The sequence below is a fragment of the Oncorhynchus masou genome, chromosome 13 (assembly GCF_036934945.1).
Source record: "Oncorhynchus masou masou isolate Uvic2021 chromosome 13, UVic_Omas_1.1, whole genome shotgun sequence".
In the NCBI taxonomy this organism is placed as follows: Eukaryota; Metazoa; Chordata; class Actinopteri; order Salmoniformes; family Salmonidae; genus Oncorhynchus; species Oncorhynchus masou.
Genome location: NC_088224.1, coordinates 64,824,151 through 64,840,285, shown reverse-complemented (window position 1 = coordinate 64,840,285; position 16,135 = coordinate 64,824,151). Strand labels below are relative to the sequence as shown.

The 16,135-nt window shown below is 42.1% G+C and overlaps 1 long non-coding RNA gene across 1 annotated transcript; it reads left to right on the top strand.

Annotated features, from left to right (window-relative positions):
• The first annotated feature begins 7,357 nt into the window (after nt 1–7,357).
• On the top strand, nt 7,358–15,728 carry LOC135552839 (uncharacterized). Its single transcript, XR_010457518.1, has 2 exons — nt 7,358–8,337; nt 9,058–15,728. It is a non-coding gene; the product is annotated as an uncharacterized LOC135552839 (long non-coding RNA).
• Nucleotides 15,729–16,135: the final 407 nt, after the last annotated feature.

The following is a 16,135-nucleotide window of genomic DNA, read 5'->3' as shown; positions in this document are numbered from 1 at the left end:
ACCTTTGGGGAGGGTACTGTCACGCCCTAACCTGAGAGAGCCTTTTTATGTCTCTATTTTGGGTTGGTCAGGGTGTGATTTGGGTGGGCATTCTATGTTTTGTTTTCTATGTTTCTTTCTTTCTATGTTTTGGCTGGGTATGGTTCTCAATCAGGGACAGTTGTCTATCGTTGTCTCTGATTGGGAATCATACTTAGGTAGCCTTTTCCCTCCTTTCAGTGTGGGTAGTTAACTTTGTTAGTGGCATTATCGCCCAGTTAAGCTTCACAGTCGTTTCTTTGTTTTGTTGGCGACATTCATTCAAATAAAAGGAATATGTACGCTCACCACTCTGCACTTTGGTCCACTTCTTACGACGTCTTTGACAGGAGGAGTTGATATAAATAACAGATTCCCAGATTCTCTGGCAGAAAAATGTTACAAGACATACTTCTATAAGTGTTCTAGTTAAAGCTCAGAATGCCAGTAAAACTATACTAACGGTCACACCAAAAACCATTATTGAAGTCTTCACCCTTTTATGGTATACAGTACATACGTACAATGTTTGGGTGTGAGGCATGTAGTGGACAATTCATAAAAGAAAGGATGAGGCATGCAAGGAACAAGACAGCTGTTCTGTTGTGATGGAATTATCCATTTTACTGTCTCTTTACCCCACTCCTGGTATGTTTAATATGGATCTCACACAGCCATTTTAAGACATAGGACTTTAAGTAAAGGCAGCCAGATCAAACAGACAGAGTAGGGTATAATGCTTTTTATTATGAACCGAGGTGCCTCAACATGAACACAGACCGTAGACATTTCCAGGGCAAGTACATGCAACACTAGTTCTTCTGATATCTTTAATAACAGGGGTAGGGGTAAATGATATGAGAGCTCCTCTTCCAAATCAGATCACTCCATCGGTGGGTGTTTCCCAAATGGCACCCATAGGGAATACCCTATGCATGTAGTGCCCTACTTTTGACTGGGCCCTGTCGATTACTCACACAGATCTGAACCCATTATATAGTGAACTATAAAGGGTATAGGGTGTCATTTTGGACTCAAGCACATACACCTGTTTTTTCCTGAAAAAAAAAAAACTTGTTAGCTCCATCCTAACTATTTCCACTGACTGGCTGCCCATCCCTATTCACCCCTAACCTTCTATTAAATCAGAGGGATTTACTAGAAACACCAAGGACAGGGAATAGAGTTATTTCACAACTACCCTCCTCACATTCCGGTGTTTAACTAGTTGCTGAGAGGCTGGGGTTACATACCAAATGCTGTACACTACTTTTGACCAGGGCTCCAGGCCCGTAGGGCTCTGGTCAAAAGTAGTGCACTATATAGGGAATAGGGTGCTATTTGGGATGTAGCCTGGGTTAGGGTAATAAAGATCCTGCAGGGTCTAAATGACTGACTGCATCAATAATGTCACTTCTGTGACTATTCAACCACAATAGAAAACTGTCTGACTCTTGCCCAGAGCTGTGAGCTTTTATAGAACTCATTCAAAAGTTCCTGAGGTTTTTCCTGCTGGGCTGTAGTCACCTAGAGTTCAGAGGTCACTGTGTTTAATCCGGTTTGTGCCAGTTCTGCTTAGATCCCACACAGGCTGCTGATGAGTTTTAAACTCGAAGCACTTAACCCACAGGCCCACTTTATGGCTGTACCAAGCCCAGACCATCCCTTTAACATACTACAGGATCGTAATTTGGTCACCTGTTGTTGCAGGAAATTTGCACAGCAGGACTTGTAGTGTATTCAAGGTTTAAAAAGGCTTATCAAGTTTGCAATTTCCAACTGAAAATTCCAGATTTGGTTTGCCCTAGCTGAGGATTCTCAACTCCACGATACTAAAATATATGCGGTTGTCACGACTTCCACTGAAGTCGGGTCCTCTCCTTGTTCGGGCGGCGCTCGGCGTCACCGGGTTTCTAGCCATCGTCGATCCACTTTTCATTTTCCATTTGTTTTGTCTTGTTTTTCCACACACCTGGTTTCAATTCCCTCATTTACTTGTGTATGTAAACCTCTGTTCCCCCCATGTCTTTGTGTGGGATTGTTTATTGTAGTGCTTGTGCACGTTCCCCGTGATCGCACAACGGGTTATTTTTGTGCCCATTTATCTTGTTGTTCTGGATGCTGTTGGTTTTGCTTAATAAATCTCCGGTTATTACCCAGTTCTGCTCTCCTGCGCCTGACTTCTCTGCCGCCAATTACGCACCCCGCTACAGTGGTGAAATGACTGGGCTGCTCCTTCGCCATTAACAAACAACAACTCCCTTGGCGGAGGCTGCGTAAAAAGCTATTTTTATCAAAAACTCTGGATTAAATAAAAGAAACATTTTAAGTAACGACTGATACCGACTCGATGTAGTCGGAGATACACTCAGCCAAATCTCATCACCACTCAACTCCATTGTGGGATTGAGAATTCTCAGCTGGATTTGCCGTAAATACAAAAGTATCAACCCCTACAAAAATGTCCATTAAGTATAATCCACACAATAATTCACAATCCCTTTTGCTGCAGGATTCTATTCCTGCTGTGAGAAACTGGTCAAATTAAGATCCCACACCTGTACGTCATACAATGAAAAGATAACACTGTCTTTGTCATTAAGAATCACACCTCTACTTGTGAAAGTAGAGTTTCATAATTCCTGGTGGGAGGACAGCAGTAGTCTGAGCAGCATTACATGGATCTGTGTTTGGTTCACAACCTGACACTTCTGTGTCACACACTATAACAATAACAACAGCCTTCTGGAAATTGTCAGAAAATTGCATCCAAACTGTGGTGGTTTCTGGGTCTACAGAGAGAGCTGCTGGCTTTGAGATTCATATTGGTTAACAATGATTCTACTGCATAATGGCATGAGGTTTACTCTTCATTGCTCTCTCTGTGTGTCTATCTGTCTCTGTGTGTCTAGCTGTCTGTCTCTGTGTGTGTGTCTCTTTCTTTGTCTCTCTTTCATTCTCTCTCTCTGTGTTTGTTCTATGACAATGCTGCTCTCATGGTGAATTGTTTTTCTCTGGATTGAAACCGTGGAATCATATGAACTGACAGTTAGTTCTACTGTTAAACCAGAGGGCAAACAGACATTAACCACGTAAAACACTATTTTTTAGGAGGTTATTATCAGTTTCTGTACTTTTACTAAAATTATTCTCAGACTATCAGGATGAAATACACTGGCAACTGCTGCCAGAATCAACCCCAAATAATGACAATGCCTGCTTCCAAAATGGGACTCTATTTCTTATATACTGCACTACTTTTGACCAGAACCATGTGTACTGCACTATTGCCCTGGACAGCAGCGACCTACTAAGGGCCCACTCAGGTCCCACTGGGGCAGGCAGTCAGTGGCTGTGTTTCAAATAGCACCATGTTTCCTATGTAGTACATGAAGTTTCTATACAAACTGCTAATGTACTTGTACTTCATGCTCGATGCCAGAAGGTGGCAATGTAACATTGTATATCTTTATTGTATCATGTTCCTCACTTCAATCTACTTTGCATTTCTAGATAGGAAGTGATGAGCCTGTGCCCTCATTACTATTTTACTCAAATGTATTTCCAGTAAAATCCAATATGAGATATCTGTTATTAGCAGAGTTTGCCTACTGGAAAACTGAGTCAGAATGGAAAGATATAGAGCACCAAGCTGTTCAAGTCTCTGAGAGACCATAAGACATGCCTTTAAGCGCCATTAGTATTTAAATGTGTCCCAAATGGCACACTATTCCATATATAGTGCACAACTTTTGACCCAAGGGCCTATGGGTCCAGGTCAAAAGTAGTGCACTATAAAGGGAATAGGGTGCCATTTTGGAAGCATTCCTTTGTCATCACTGGTTGGTTTTACAGAGGAACCTAAAGGCATCTCAGAGAGTAGCGGAGGAGTAACAGTGTTACAGACTAGCTGATCCAGTCTCTCTCTGAGCTCTGTGGTTTTCACTAATCAATGTCTGTTTGATCAGAGTCCGACCGCTAATCAATGTCTGCAGTCTAACAGGAGAGTGGAAGACAGACAGGTAGTCAGAATGAGAGAGAATGAGGTAAAGAGAGAGAGAGAGAGAGAGAGAGAGAGAGAGAGCTAAACAGAGTGAGATCATTTGGTTTGCTGGTGTGGGTTTATATTAGCCGCTGGAAAGACATGGGCAATTTAAGAGTCACATGCACCACTTTTTGACCAGAGTCTTATGCGTTCAAAAGTAGTGCACTATTAAAGGAATAGGGTGCCATTTGAGACATGCCTCAGATCTATCCTGTAGTCCAGTGTCACCACTCTGCTTGTATCACCTTTCTGCCAGGAAGAACATGGCCTGCACTCCTCTGTGTTTCTTCTCTGTGCACACAAGGAGATACTTTCACAGTAATGCAGTATGTCTGACAAACTATATTAAGTTTCATAACTCGGCTAAAAACTGTACCTTGTGAAGTCTGAAATTATGTTCTGAGCTGGAGTATTGCGTCAGGGCACTTTGAGTGTTCATTTGCTGTACCGAACCTCTCCATGCTCCACAGTACATTTAAAACGTCTAATAGTCTGATGATTAAAACAGCTCAGGACAGGACAGGACCCCATGGAAAGGAAAGATGGACTCCTAGAGTATAGAATTCCATATAGAAACATGAATTATAAGATTTCTATGTGCACAACTAGGTCTGAGGAAGCAGCCTCTGTGATATCTGAGAATAGATGGTTTCCATGGGGAATCTGGTGTGTTTACATTGACCTATACAATACTGTATTCCATGAGTTTTTTCCATAGAATTCCATACTCTATATAATTTATAGGATCTATGTGGTCTTTGAATCAACCATTATGGAGAGAATACAGAGAGAATATATTGTAGACTGTATAAAGCGAAATAATATATACATTCAGTTCTAATACTGTAAATCTCAAACAGCAGGAAGTAGTAATGTGGAGTTTCTCTTTGGAGATGGGAGAACCTTCCAGAAGGACAACCATCTCTGCAGCACTCCACCAATCAGGCCTTCATGGTCAAGTGGCCAGTCGGAAGCCACTTCTCAGTAAAAGGCACATGACAGCCCGCTTGGAATTTGCTAAAAAGGCACTTAAAGGACTCTCAGACCATGAGAAACAAGATTCTCTGGTCTGATGAAATCAGGATTCAACTCTTTGGCCTGAATGCTAAGAGTCATGTCTGGAGGAAAACTGGCACAATCCCTACGGTGAAGCATGATGGTGTCAGCATCATGCTGTGGGGATATTTTCAGCGGCAGGGACTGGGAGACTAGTCAGGATCGAGGGAAAGATGAGTACAGAGAGATCCTTGATGAAAACCTGCTCCAGAGCGCTTAGGACCTCAGACTGGGCGGCAAAAATTCACCTTCGACCAGGACAACAACCATAAGCACACAGCCAAGACAACGCAGGACTGGCTTCGGAACAAGTCTCTGAATGTCCTTGAGTGGTCCAGCCAGAGCCCGGACTTCACCCCGATCAAACATTTCAGGAGAGACCTGAAAATAGCTGTGCAGCGAAGCTCCCCATCCAACCTGACAGAGCTTGAGACGATCTGCAGAGAAGAATGTGCCCAAATACAGGTGTGCCAAGCTTGTAGCGTCATACCCAAGAAGATTTCAGGCTGTAATCGCTGCCAAAGGTGCTTCAACAAAGTACTGAGTCAAGGGTCTGAATAATTATGTAAATGTTATATTTCAGTTTTCAAAATTGTTCCAAAAAACAGTTTTTTCTTTGTTATTGTGGGGTATTGTGTGTAGACTGATGAGGTGGAAAAAAACAATTTAATCTATTTTAGAATAAGGCTGTAACCTAACAAAATGTGGAAAATGTCTAGGGGTCCGAATGCATTATAAGTGACTGGGACACAGTCTGTGAGTTTAGTTTCCCTTGAAAAAGTTACTGCATATACAGTACTGTTAGCTGCAGACATAACTTCAGAGGAAGCTCTAAATATTGATGACAAAGTCTTATGTAACTGTAGAAAACACTAGGTATTCCCAAACTCACTAAATCAGCAAATAAAATATTCTGTTTGTCTTTTTGCCTCTCCCTCTCTCTCTCAAACATACCCTACTCTTTCACTTGTCAGATCCAAACACAATATGAAAATGTAAATCACCAAAAGCGAGAAAAGGATGTCAAATGGAAGAAACATCATGTACTTTAAAAAAAAGTGTTTATATTAATTTTATTGAACCTTTATTTGACTAGGCAAGTCAATTAAGAACAAATTCTTATTTACAATGACTGCCTACGAAGAGAGACACCAAAACACTACATAAAGAGAGACCTAAGACAACAACACAACATGGCAACAACACATAACACAGCATGGTAGCAACACAACATGACACAGCATGGTAGCAACACAACATGACACAGCATGGTAGCAACACAACATGACACAGCATGGTAGCAACACAACATGACACAAACATGGTACAAACATTGTTAGGCACAGACAACAGCACAAAGGGCAAAAAGGTAGAGACAACAATGCATCAAGCAAATCAGCCACAAGTGTCAGTAAGTGTTCATGATTGAGTTTTTTAATGTAGAGATGGAGATAAAACTTAAAACTAAAGAAACTAAGATCAGCCTTCACTTCAGTTCAATGAAACACGATGTCCTTACAGTACACCTAGCAGCAGCAAACGCAACAGTTGTTAGTAACAAGCAATGTTCCCTAAAAAATATTTTGGAACTGAGCAAACTTCAGGTCGACAGAGCTTGAATGTTGTGAAAATTCTGTGCAACTTCCTGCGGGCGTTTACTGTGAACACTGAGGCTGTACCCACTTTAATTTAGTGTTTTATAACAGTGGCCAAGTAGGCTACTGTGACTATTTGATCATAATGTAGGCCTACCAGAGTGTCCTACCATATAAAACAATGGAGAAAATGCATCACCTAACATTTTAACATGGAAATAGCGGTTCTATCATTCAGCCTACAGTAGCAACCAATATGTGATATTCAATGTAGGCCTATATTCCATGAGACTTTTGGGGGGAAAAACATGCAGGGTTTGACATTAACCTGTTTATTCACTTGTCCTTCAGACAAGGAGGTGACTGAACATTTTGTTGTGTTCTTTGATGCAAGAAACGACTTTACAAAATAAAATGCATTATTATTCCTTCTACCATTATTACAGAGAATCAGACAAATTATCCTCCCCTCTGCCTATTGGCTACATAGCATATTCAAGCCTGTCTCAAAATACAACACTGCCCCCTTAAGAGATAAAAAAAAAGCTCTTTACCTGACTCGCTTTTCAAAGATGGCTAGAGATGTTCACGTTTTGTGCTCTTTACAAGAAGCAACCACTCCCACATTTCTGACTACTGTAAAGAAATGTTAATTCTTATGCAGGTGACCAACTTACTGCTATTGCCTTGCTGTAACTGAGACAACACATAGCAACGTATTTTCACAGACTCACTTAAATCATCCTCAACACTGTCAAAATAGGATACATCCTAGCCACAGGTGCTAGCCTTCAGTTCGGCCACAACATCCAGTGAGGACACGAACGCACACACATTACACACTAACTACCGAGGACATACAGATAAGACTCCTACACACATTGGCAGGGAGAAACAGAATAGGGAGAGACAACCTTGACTTGCAGAGACAAGCACACACACATAATCTCCTCTTAGCTGAACATTGTGTGACGGGGAAAGGCACGACGAGACTCAGAAGGATGATGCACGGCTCAACAGGACCAATCCAAGAAGACAACACCTCAACTGTGACCAACCAGAACTTCCAGACTCAACCTACTTTCTGTACTGTATATAACATGCTTACACTCTGTTATCGGGGCTTCTTTCTGATGGTTCCTTAGGAGCCGAATGAACGGCCCCGTATACGCTGTACCAGATATCTTTACTCTGAATAAACTGCCACATGTTATACCTTTATCTCCTCGTCCGAATCGATCCTTGACCGACTCGCCTACCTGTGTCTCTCACTTTTATCAACAGAATCTTGGTAGCAGAGGATGGTTTACTAAAGACCCAAAATCAGGAGATTGTCGTGAGAGTGCGGAGGCGAATTGGTGAAAGGACGATTCAAGGAGGACAGGGGAAGTGATTCGGGGGAGGACATCAATTCTTCTCAACTCGGGAAACTGATCTCTGGTCGACCACTAAAAAGGTAAGCAAAACCTGTTAAATCAAACTTTGCATATTGTCGTATAGTTGAAACCAAATTAAGACCAGTAGTACCGAGTGTGAGTATGAATTTTGTGCAAATTTTATCATTATAATCAAATATGCAGTGAAGTAAACATATGTGGTAAAATATAAATTGAGATGAAATAGGCTCAATTTGTGTGATAGAATGTAAATTGAGATGAAATAGGCTCAATTTGTGTGATAGAATGTAAATTGAGATGAAATAGGCTCAATTTGTGTGATAGAATGTAAATTGAGATGAAATAGGCTCAATTTGTGTGATAAAATGTAAATTGAGATGAAATAGGCTCAATTTGTGTGATAAAATGTAAATTGAGATGAAATAGGCTCAATTTGTGTGATAAAATGTAAATTGAGATGAAATAGGCTCAATTTGTGTGATAAAATGTAAATTGAGATGAAATAGGCTCAATTTGTGTGATAAAATGTAAATTGAGATGAAATAGGCTCAATTTGTGTGATAAAATGTAAATTGAGATGAAATAGGCTAAATTTGTGTGATAAAATGTAAATTGAGATGAAATAGGCTCAATTTGTGTGATAAAATGTAAATTGAGATGAAATAGGCTCAATTTGTGTGATAAAATGTAAATTGAGATGAAATAGGCTCAATTTGTGTGATAAAATGTAAATTGAGATGAAATAGGCTCAATTTGTGTGATAAAATGTAAATTGAGATGAAATAGGCTCAATTTGTGTGATAAAATGTAAATTGAGATGAAATAGGCTCAATTTGTGTGATAAAATGTAAATTGAGATGAAATAGGCTCAATTTGTGTGATAAAATGTAAATTGAGATGAAATAGGCTCAATTTGTGTGATAAAATGTAAATTGAGATGAAATAGGCTTAATTTGTGTGGTAGAATGTAAATTGAGATGAAATAGGCTCAATTTGTGTGGTAGAATGTAAATTGAGATGAAATAGGCTCAATTTGTGTGATAGAATGTAAATTGAGATGAAATAGGCTCAATTTGTGTGATAGAATGTAAATTGAGATGAAATAGGCTCAATTTGTGTGATAGAATGTAAATTGAGATGAAATAGGCTCAATTTGTGTGGTAGAATGTAAATTGAGATGAAATAGGCTTAATTTGTGTGGTAGAATGTAAATTGAGATGAAATAGGCTTAATTTGTGTTAAAAACACTATTCATATAGTTCGGCTGTGACCGATGAGGAATAGGTTTGATTCGAAAGTGAATTGAAATATGACCGATAGTTCGTTTGATACTTGAATAAGGGGATTTGCATACCATAACTTAGCTCATGACTGGTTAAATGCGTTGTAGAGTTGCTACCTTAATTCTGAGAAGTATACGAATGAGGCATATGAATTGTGTGTTAATTGGTTGACCAACAGACTGGCTGTGACCAGTGAGGTTACTGCTGTACACAGCGTTTCACAAGGTTTTTCAATTGGGTTACATGTCTCGATAAACTCTGGATATACGACGGAGAAGCTCTGTGATAAGACAGAGTACGAGCAATAGTGTCTCCAAGAATACATCACAGTCATATGACGGTGACGGGCTAAGTATATTCAGATAGTCTTAATTTCTTAAAGACACCATGGCAACTCCGCAACTTCCGAAACTGAAATTTAATGACTATCTAGATCAACGTATGCAGGACAGATCAGGAGGGAAGGAACAGTGGAAACATATTAAGAAAGTATGGGAAGGTTTGAAGTTGAAATGGACACAGGCAGGTTATCTAGCAGGGGGGACACCAACCAAGTGTCAGTTGAGTGCTATGGAAGAAGAGCTGAGGGAGGAAAAAGGTACTTGCTAGTGATGGTAGATAGGTTCTCTAGATGGGTAGAGGCCATCCCCACAGCGAAGGAAGATGCGAGATCTGTCATTAAGTGGCTTCAGACGGAACTCATACCCAGGTATGGAGTTCCGCGGCAAATCAGATCCGACAATGGGTCCCACTTCTCCAATCAACACCTGAGACAGGTTGAGGAGAGGTTTGGCATAATACACAAACTTGGTTCGGTGTATAAGCCGCAATCGCAGGAACTTGTGGAACGCTGTAACCAAACTCTGAAAGCTAAGATAGCTAAAGTTTGTGCAGGAACAAAATTGACATGGGTGGAAGCCCTGCCCCTGGCGTTGATGGCCATGAGGTCCTCACCAGGAGCAGGGACACATCTATCACCCCATGAGATAATGACAGGCCGAGTGATGCCTGGGCCGCCAAGAGAGGGAGGTCATATGCCCCCTCTTGACGTACACCAAATAAGAATGTCTGATTATGTAAAAAAATTGACGGAATTATCTGCAGCTCTCTCCAAACAGATACACCGTGCTGCAGAGGGGGAGCTGACTGATGAACCAGAACGACCAAGGGTAAAAGTTGGTGACTGGGTAAGGATCAAGATCCACAAGAGAAAGTGGGCTGATCCCAGGTGGTCTGGACCGTACGAAGTGAAGGAGGTTACTTCACACTCAGTCCAGGTCAAAGGTAAATCAGGCGCACCTTGGCACCACCTGACTCATTGTACACCAGCACCAGCACCTGATAGAACACTGACTGAAGTCAGAAGCGATTTGATCGCATCTAATTCGGCTACAAATTCGGCAGGCCCTGACAACTGAAGAATGTGGAGGCGACTCCATTCCTCAGGTGACAGGGAGGGGCACCCGTGGGCTAGACGGAACACAACACCATGGGGCAGGTTAGGGTGCTCTGCTCCAGTATTTGTGTTATTTTTAATCACCTCAGGGTGCGTGGTGGGAATCATGCTTTGGGCTATAGAACACATGGTTAGTAATACTGCTAGAATAAATGATAAGGCCTATTCCACCACGAACACCACTAATCCACCTCCCAGCCACGTAGAACACAGCCACATAATACACAAGCGGAATATTGAGTCTATAGACCGAAATTGTACCACCGACTCAGTTAGAAGCACTACTCTATGCGTTCCGATTAATATTACCACCACCACTGTTACGGTGCCATGGGGAATGCTGGAGAGCTCAAGTGCTGGTGACAGGGGCAGGACCTTATGGCAAACCAAATACCATTGGTACATGACCTTAGGGGGCGTGAGTGAATGGTCTTGGAATAATCTCGTTGCTGAAACAGGTCCGGACTGGTCAAGTTACTCTAAGGGTAAGAGCGTCTTATTATGGCGAAGTAGGCTTACGTTAATTAAACTACAAGTGGGGTTGAGACTGGTCATTCCACCAGGCCAGGTGGAAAGTTGTCAATCCTTTGTTTTGGCTCCATGGATGGACACTAGGGGAGCCCCATTGTATATTTACTATTTTAAATGGCTGTTGAATATCTGTTTTGTGCGAGCACCCATACCCTCTTCTGCCACTAAAAAGGATGTTTTGCCCTAAACCAGTATATAATGCTTAAAACCAGAATATACTCATGTACCCATATGTTATTCATAGCCTAAGTTACAAGCACACACACTGCAGCAATTATGTAACCCGCACTGCAGAGACCTTGAAGGTTGGAGAGCAGAGAGGAGAAGTTTTAGAAGGGGAGCCAGGACAGGCAAAGATAACAGTTACTGAATGGAGACAAAAGGGAGAATTGGACATGTGGAAAATGAAAGGGGAGCTCCTACATGATAATGTCAGAACAGAAGGATAATATACTAATCTTACCTAAGTCATTATTTAGAGTAGGTAAGGTTGTTACCTGGGCAGAGCCAGGTATCAAAAGGGGGATGGGTAAATTGTGGTCTAGGATAGGATGGGGCCTATTGGATAAGAAACTAATAATTTAAAGAAATGTAGCTAACAAATGGGCATAGAAGTTAAAGATATAATCAGATAAAACATATGAGAAATTGTTTGTTAACCAACCCTGTATGCCCAGGATTTTATGCATTACAGGTGAACTACAGGTGAAGTCACTCAATCCAGTCCCAGAGGCTTGTTGGGGGGACCATACCAAGGACTCCTGGTGACAGCTAGCTGAAAGAGCTACCCAGATTCATATCGCACGGCGGGAGGGTAAGACACATTGGCACTGTCGAACAATAAACAGTGTTCGAGAGGAGAACTGGAATTAACAGAATTCTGGGGGCCATCTCTCGAATGAAGTAACCCTCCCTGTCCTGTCACCCCTGTTTTTGTTCATAGAAGTGAAGATGTGTCTGGCTCTTGCTAAGCGATGTGTTCTCGGGGAGGGTGGGGCTTCAAATGGAAGCTGTTCGTCTGAGCTATCGTGGGTGACATATTCCTGATACAGCAAGTCCTACTTGAGTATGCGGAGAGTGGTAATTTGACCCATGGTTTAGACGATGAGGATTTTGTTCCAAAATAAGCATAAGATATCCCTAGATCTGGGTAGACAGGAAGTTAGAGTAGAGATTACATGATAACCGACTTCGGACAGTTCTAGGATTGGAGAAGAGGGTATCCTTATAGCATAGGGGATCCCACCAAGGTGGATAGGTTTTCCATGATATGGGGAAAACCTGGGAGCACTGTTGAACTCTGTAAAGGTGATGAAATCCTACTAACCATCAAAACTATTAAGTTCTCTGATGCAGGCACTTACACCCTCGGACTACAAAGGACGAGGACAGACACGATGGGTGTGTTTTCTATTAAGGTGCTGCCAAAACCAGAGGTCCCAGACGAACCAGAGCCAGACACACTCCTCTACCACCCCTGGACCGAACCTGCCACCACTGTGTTAAAAATACCATTCAGGTAATTAATGTTAGAGACTATTCAGCTATTGATCAGTTAGGCACTGAGACTGGTTTTGATGGTAGTGACAATTTGTGGCTGTCCTATATGAGGTATACAGCTAACACCCTGAGAAGAAAGGACTGCATAATTTGTAGTCATGCTAGACCTGTTCTGACTACACACCCATTTGCTATAGGAGAAGGAGAGGGGTGGTTGTGTATTCTGAGAAGTTTTCACCAGGTTCAGCCCAATTCAACCCTCTGTTCCTCTTTGAGCCTTGTGTTTCCTGCAGTACCTCCTCATCGGGCCTCTTGGGGTGTTGAGACATATGGGGGCAATTACAGTTGCATCACGGGTACAGGTAATGGCATTGATTATGGGAGATTGCCTGAAGCTGATTGCAGTAGTAACATAACCATTAATTCCACTTGGCCAGTTACAGGCCTAAACCAAACTAGTGGTCTGGCTGATGTGTGGTGGATCTGTGGACCCAAAAGAGTGCTGAGACCCATTCTTAGAGGAGAATGGCAAGGTACATGTGGTCTGACCAGTTTGATAATTCCACTGACCATTGTTGATGTTACTGCTGAACAGCTGCTGGGTTCTGTATCCAGGGGACCTGAAAACATTCCATCCCATGGGAGACATAGACGTAGTGCTCCATGGACAGAGGATGTAGTTGACATACACACTAACCTGTTGGGAGTGCCAGTGGGGGTTCATCATGAGTTTCAGGCCTTGGGTAGGAATGATGGACCCTGGCACTTACTACCTATTATGGGTCCAGCCATAGTGGATGCTAGACAGACTGCATGGATTAATTATATCTACTATAATCAACAGTGTTTTGTGAATTACTCCCGTGATGCACTCACTGGTATGTCTGAACAGCTTGAGGCCACATCTAGGGTTGCCAGACAGAATAGACTTGCTTTGGATATGCTTCTTGCCAGTCAGGGGGGCGTCTGCAAGATGTTCGGTGAACAACGTTGCACGTTTATTCCTAATAACACCAGTCCTGATGGTAGTATATCTAAGGCCCTTAGTGGGCTTGATGCACTATCTGCTGAGATGAGGACCATGGCGGGGGTGGAGGAGTCTGGACTGTTCTCTTGGTTGGGAGCCTGGTTTGGTAAGTACACTGGTATGGTGGTTGCTGGATTTCTGACCCTAATTCTTGTATTTTTGTTTTTGATGTGCTGTGCTGCTTGCATCATACCGTATTTTAAGAAGTCTGTTACAGATGTGGTGAAGGCTTCAGGCATGATGCCTTTGCTTGATGCTCCAGTTGGAGATGCTGATACTGAAGCATGCTATCAGGGGAGGATGAGACTGACTGAGGATGACCCATGTATGTTTGTTCTCCCTGTTGTGAAGGTTTGGAGTTCCTGGGTGGCATGGTGCCCACCTGGTGCAGGATAGGAGTAGCTGGGAGGACCAGATGGTTTATAATAATGCTTTGCTCTGCTTTACTCTGTTTTCCAGGACCAAAGTTTTATCCTACATCTTACATGTCAATAAACAATAAAGTCTTATCCTGTTTTTGTCAAAAGGGGAAAAAGGGGGATTGTTGGATCCTGTATTTTACATTATAGCCATTACCATATATATGATTGAATATTATCTGCTGTTGCCTTGTGTGGATGTATGTGTTGTGCAACATAGCTGACTTGAAACATTGTTAAAAGTTTCAAGGCCATGGGCCTTTCTCATGATGGAAAAGTAGCATGAAGACAGGAACTGTTCAATGAGTTGGGAGGGGGCACATTCAGAGCGGGGTGTTGCGAGAACAAGCGGTCTTTTGTTAGATAACAGGAGCCAGGTGCGAGATAACGGTATGGAGCATGAGAGCCTGGATGTTCTTCACAAGCAAGTTATCACATCTCTTTGGAGATGTGAAGAGAGGGAATCACAACTTTTTCCTGCTGGAAAAAAGTTTGCTTATGTGGACAAACATTTTACTTTTATTTTTGAGTTGTTGTTCTCCGCTCTGTTAAATGAGGGTTTTGAGTTCCTAGGTGGCTGGTAGCCAACTTAGTACATAGTGGGATTGAATGGAGGACATGTAGGTATTTTAAACCTTGTGACTATTATATGATTCATTGCTGGTTTTGTATTCACACCCTTGGGGTTATTTTACATTGTAGCCATACCATATATATGATTAACACAAACTTTTCCTTCTGGGAAAAGTTTTCTTTTTGTGTCTGGATCCAGTTTAGGTTGTGTCACGTCTCTGGGGAGACGTGAAGAGAGGGATTTGTAAAGAAATGTTAATTCTTATGCAGGTGACCAACTTACTGCTATTGCCTTGCTGTAACTGAGACAACACATAGCAACGTATTTTCACAGACTCACTTAAATCATCCTCAACACTGTCAAAATAGGATACATCCTAGCCACAGGTGCTAGCCTTCAGTTCGGCCACAACATCCAGTGAGGACACGAACGCACACACATTACACACTAACTACCGAGGACATACAGATAAGACTCCTACACACATTGGCAGGGAGAAACAGAATAGGGAGAGACAACCTTGACTTGCAGAGACAAGCACACACACATAATCTCCCTCTTAGCTGAACATTGTGTGACGGGGAAAGGCACGACGAGACTCAGAAGGATGATGCACGGCTCAACAGGACCAATCCAAGAAGACAACACCTCAACTGTGACCAACCAGAACTTCCAGACTCAACCTACTTTCTGTACTGTATATAACATGCTTACACTCTGTTATCGGGGCTTCTTTCTGATGGTTCCTTAGGAGCCGAATGAACGGCCCCGTATACGCTGTACCAGATATCTTTACTCTGAATAAACTGCCACATGTTATACCTTTATCTCCTCGTCCGAATCGATCCTTGACCGACTCGCCTACCTGTGTCTCTCACTTTTATCAACACTACAAATTAGTTATACCTGGGCTAATAACTCACTAACTAGAAAATAATATGAACAAATGTGCACAAGTGGCTAAATGCAGCTCTCTCTCTTTGATCTCAAAACAAGCAACGCATAATACTCGCAACCACTGTAAAACAGTCCAGTTCAACGTGAACGGCACAAATCCAAATATGGCCATGCTCTATTAGCATATAATCCTACTGCAGCTCTGATTGGTTATGGCGCACCAGTCTGTGTAGGGTAAGGGTGGGCATTCCGGCTCTTTTCAGTGAGCCGGCTCATTCCGCTCAGCTCACCAAAAAGAGCCGTCTCTTTTGGCTCCCAAACGGCTCTTTAAAAAAAT